The following is a 5035-nucleotide window of genomic DNA, read 5'->3' as shown; positions in this document are numbered from 1 at the left end:
ATAAACCTCATCACCTATTGGCTATAAAATCATAAGTTGGGGGGGAGGGCCCTAAATTCACTTCCAAATATTTGAGCAAACTATAATTCGGATTAACTGTGCCAGCGAGAAGAGGGGGAAAGGGCAGAAGGGAAAGCTGGCTTTCTCTGTGAGGTTCCTATTTACTTTTCTTAAGGGGTCTGGCTCTGCGAGGCCCCTGGCACAAGCACCAAACACAGGTTTATATGGATTTCTGTTAAATACGCTGCAATCACCAGTTTTCCAAGGAGGGTAAGTTAAGCTGTTAAACTACATTTGGTCAATAGTTAAACCCATTCCTCTTTTGACGGATCCTGTTTGTAACTTGCAGTGTTATTTTTCCCCCAAATTCTCGCAGACGATGTCTCTTTAAGGATCCTGGGACACACACAGTCGTTCAGCTTGTGCTTGCACAATCTGGTGTGGAACAAGGGCAGATGGATTAGCATGTGTGGAGCAAAGCCCTCTTGCTCGAACTAGGTCCTAATTTTTGCCTCGTGCAAATTATACCTAATCCTAAAACTCATCAAGGAAATTAAGGATAGCATTTTATCCTCAGAGGCAGAATATCGAGGTCAAATAGTCTAAAACTATATTGCTATGCTAAGTGAAAGAAGCCAGTCATAAAAGACATATTGTATGACTCCATTTATATAAAATATCCACAAATAGGCAAATGTCAGAGACAGAAGGTAGATTAGTGGTTCCCTAGAGCTAGAGACCAGGGGAGGGAGGAGAGCAGAGGAGTTATGGGGGGATGGTGATGAAAATGTTCTAAAATGACATTATGGTGATGGTTGTACAAGCGGGTAAATACACTAACCTACATGGACTTGTACACCTTAAACAGGTGAACTTTATGGTGTGTAAATTATATCTTAATAACGCTACTACAAAAGATATATTGAGGTAGGCAAATAGAAGAATAAAAAGAATGAAATCACCTTGGATATGTATTTGTTTTTGCCAAAATGCTCAGAATGTTTTCAAATATTTATTTATTTTTATTTTTTCTTCTTCTCCCCAAAGCCCTCCGGTACTTAGTTGTATATTCTAGTTGCGAGTGCCTCTGGTTGTGCTGTGTGGGACGTAGCCTTAGCATGGCTGGATGAACGGTGCCATGTCCGCATCCAGGACCTGAACCAGTGAAACCCTGGGCTGCTGAAGCAGAGCGGGCAAACTTAATCACTCAGCCATGGGGCTGACCGCAAAACATCTCTTTATTTTATTTTATTTTTTAATTAGTTTATTTTGAGGAAGATCAGCCCTGAGGTAACATCTGCTGCCAGTCCTCCTCTTTTTGCTGAGGAAGAATGGTCCTGAGTTAACATCTGTGACCATCTTCCTCTACTTTATATGTGGGATGCCTGCCTCAGCATGGCTTGGTAAGTGGTGTGTAAGTCTGCGCCCAGGTTCCCAATGGGCGAACCCCAGGACCCCGAAGTGGAGCTCCCAAACTTAACTGCTACGCCAGCCCCTCAAATATCTTTTTAAATGTAAAGGATTTACATTAGCCAGAAAAGTCAATTAACTCTATACTCTCCAATTTACATCTGAAAATGGGCTCATAAGTCAAAATCTCTAACTCACTGTGTATATTGGACTGTGTCTGAATATCTTTAATGCGTCCTTCCACTCTCCCCTCTCTCTCTCAGACACACACACAATCTACATTTGTCTATTAGAAGGTTGAAAGGCCATACAATTTAAACTAGGCTCACATTGTAAGTTTTTCTCAAAAATGAAATACACCTGATAATACCCAAATAATTCAAAGTTTGTTATTCTGTAGAATAGAGTTCTGTCTTTAAGTTGGTGCATTAAATGCTACAACACAATATATTGTCTTGTATTGCAATTATTAAACAATACATTGTGCACATTCATTCTATCTTACATAGCATGTAGAGGAATTTTAAAACCTGCCAAGAATTAACCCCTTCAGAAAAACTTTAGAAGTGGTAGAACAGACCATGCAGAGGGATGAACAACTATGATGTGACAGTCCTCTGAAAATTATATAGTAAATTCTAATTTTAAAAAATGACACAAGATGAGTACAGTTGCATCGCATGGCCTCAAAGCATAGACGACAAACGAAAGTGCAAAAAGTTCCTACTATCTTACATAGAATGTTTATGCAGCCTATTTTTACACATAAATATCATTTGCTAAGACAACCGAACCAATGTGCACTTCTCTGCCTTTCAGAGAACTGCAAGAAGATTTTACATAATTGCTAACGGGACGTTTGATGTGTATAACCTATGTTTAATGATTTCCCAGGTTATCATATAACAAAACCAGAGCAATCAAAAGAATAATTCTTTTTTTTTTTGTAATTTGAAACCAGTTTTGTAGTGGTACTGTTACACTGCATGCTCATTAGAGTTGCAGAGACTAACTCCTAGCAGCTTAGCCTGATAGAAAAGCAGACACGTTGACTCCAATCCCCGGGATAAATGAGCGGGTGGGTGTGGCGGCAATGCGCTCTCCTGATTGGCTGCTCTCGGAGTCTCCCGCAGAGACTCACACGCTCTCCGAGTCCGCGCTGCATGTGCGTTAGCAAAATGCCTCGTCCAAACTTCAGCAAGGTTATTTGATCCCTGATAGTTGGAGGCTTGTCTTTTTCCATAATTGGCATGACCTTTGTAACAGTCTTAGGAAGCTTCCGGTTAAAAACAGCTAAACTTTTTATAAACCTTTAACAAACCAGTACTCTTATGGCAGGACACTTGCTCCTGGTATAGGTCTAGTATGATGTAAGTACAAAGTTAAATGGGTACACCTAAAGAGAAGACCAGAGACTCCAGAACTCTTCATGTAGGCAAGTTCCATCTATGTATCTGTCAGTTTGAATGAAAGCCTGCTATTTGCAAACACTGGGAATGTTTCAACTCTTTCTGCATTTAATCCTTGCAAAAACACCACAAACTTAATAATGTTACCGTTGTACAGGCGAGGGAAGGTGAAACTCAAGGAAGATTAAATAACAGTAGCCACATATCATAACGTATTTTTTCCTTTGGTGATCCCAAGAAAGATGGAAACTGTATTTGATATATTATATTTTAATGTTACTGTAATTGCAAACCAGAAAAGACTGAGAAGCAGATGTTTTTTATATATGCGTAGTTTAGTGCACATTTTAGTTTTGTGGCTTTTTTTCCAAATTAAAATAGGATGAAATGTCTAAGTGGGCTCTAAAAGAGCCTCAGTACTGAAGTGGATCTGGTTTCTGTCGCAAAAATCATATTTAATGTAGAAAAAAGCATGGCTAATACAAATAAAATTTACAAATACAAAATCATAAATATAAAAACTATTTAAAAATCTATTGACTTTTAATAAGAACAAAACAAAACCAAGGTGTTTACTAAAAATTGCTATAAAAGTCACCACTACCCACCCATATGCCAGCATAATATGTAGACAGGGAGGAGCACAAGCTGCATCTGAACAGAGATGGTGATGTAACAGTGAGAGTGAGGATGAAGCTGAGGTCAAAGCCCTAGGATCTCGGGCCTGGGCCTGGAGCTGTCCTACCAGGCAGTTGACAATTGGAGATGCTGGTCTTTTATTCATTACCCAACAAAGCTATGCTGAAGAAATTCTGAGCAACAATTCAAGGGAAGATTAAATTTAGACAGAATGTAGTTCTCCATGGCAAGTTGAGTGTTGTCTTTTGAAAAAATTGAAGTACAAATAAATATTATATTGAGCCAATTTGCTACTATCTCCTTCCTCCACCAGGTGTGAGTAAAGGGACCAGGGTTATTTTCTTTGCTTGGGGGTGAAGGAAGTGTGGGGTGTGGAAAGAATTGTTTCAAATGCCAAAAGTGTGGTGTTAAATAATCTAGACACATTTCAAGGATTTTAATTTCCTTGAGTTGGGGATATTCATCCCCTCCCCCTTCCTAAAACAAAAGAAAACAAAAAACAGAGAGAAATAAAGTTGTATTTTAATATCAGCATTAAAAGATACGTCTAAATAAAGTTAAGGAGAGAAATAAAAGATAATTTAAAAAAAGAGAGAGAATAAAAAAAAAGTCGGTGCATTGCAATGACATAACCTGGAACAAGGCTTTATGGTGAGGGGGACACATCAGAACATATCAGAGAGACAAATGCTGTCACAGAAGAAGTACCACAGGTCGATGGGGAGAAAGGTGTAGGCCATTTCTAGAGGACAGCTCACAAAAACTAAAAAGAATATCCCACAAATAACCCATTGGATATATAATCTATGTTAATTTATAAATAGATTTTTTTCCCTTTTCTAAAAAACCCCCCAAAACTTAAAAATTTACGTCCACGTGGGGAATCAAAGGAGACATTTTATGAGACCTAGTCAATGACTTAACTATGCAAGACTGCACATGCTTCTTGCTGAGGGCCTCCCGTTTTGAGAGAACTTCAGACGGAACATCAAAGCCGGAGGCTGAAAGGAGCTGAGCGGGACTCAGCACAGATGTGTTTCTAGTGCCCCCTGCTGGCTGTCTGTGGTACTGCAAATCCCAATAAAAGCGATTTTAAGGGACTTGAAACAGAATTGACTCAAAGTAATCATTAATCTCCTGTATTTGAGTTTTCCTTGTTTCTTTTGTTGTAATATGTAATGTGAAGGGAGGTATTGCTCTTCTCACCTCCGTGGTACTTCCCACAGCATCAAATTGTGCTGGGAAGTTAAGAGGCTCTTAGGCAATATTTGTTGCATGAATTAATAATGCTGAGGAAGAGATGATCCAGTGCTAAATGGAGGAGAAAGCAGGACATTTTTTACTTTAAATTTTTACTAGATTTAGTAATTATGAAATTTGAACACAGACCACAAACACACATGTGCGCGCACACGCCTGTCCTCCTTGCCATAATCTGCTCTAGTCAGGCCAAATCTATCTGGGATAGGGAAACGGAGGACAACGTCATTTGGCTGGAGCTTTTTGCTGGTCTCATATTATTTCTCTCCTTCCTTTGAATTAACTCTTTAGTTAAAGAAGTAATATACACTTGGGGC

Source organism: Equus caballus, chromosome 2 (assembly GCF_041296265.1).
Source record: "Equus caballus isolate H_3958 breed thoroughbred chromosome 2, TB-T2T, whole genome shotgun sequence".
Lineage (NCBI taxonomy): Eukaryota > Metazoa > Chordata > Mammalia > Perissodactyla > Equidae > Equus > Equus caballus.
This window is presented reverse-complemented; position numbering follows the sequence as displayed.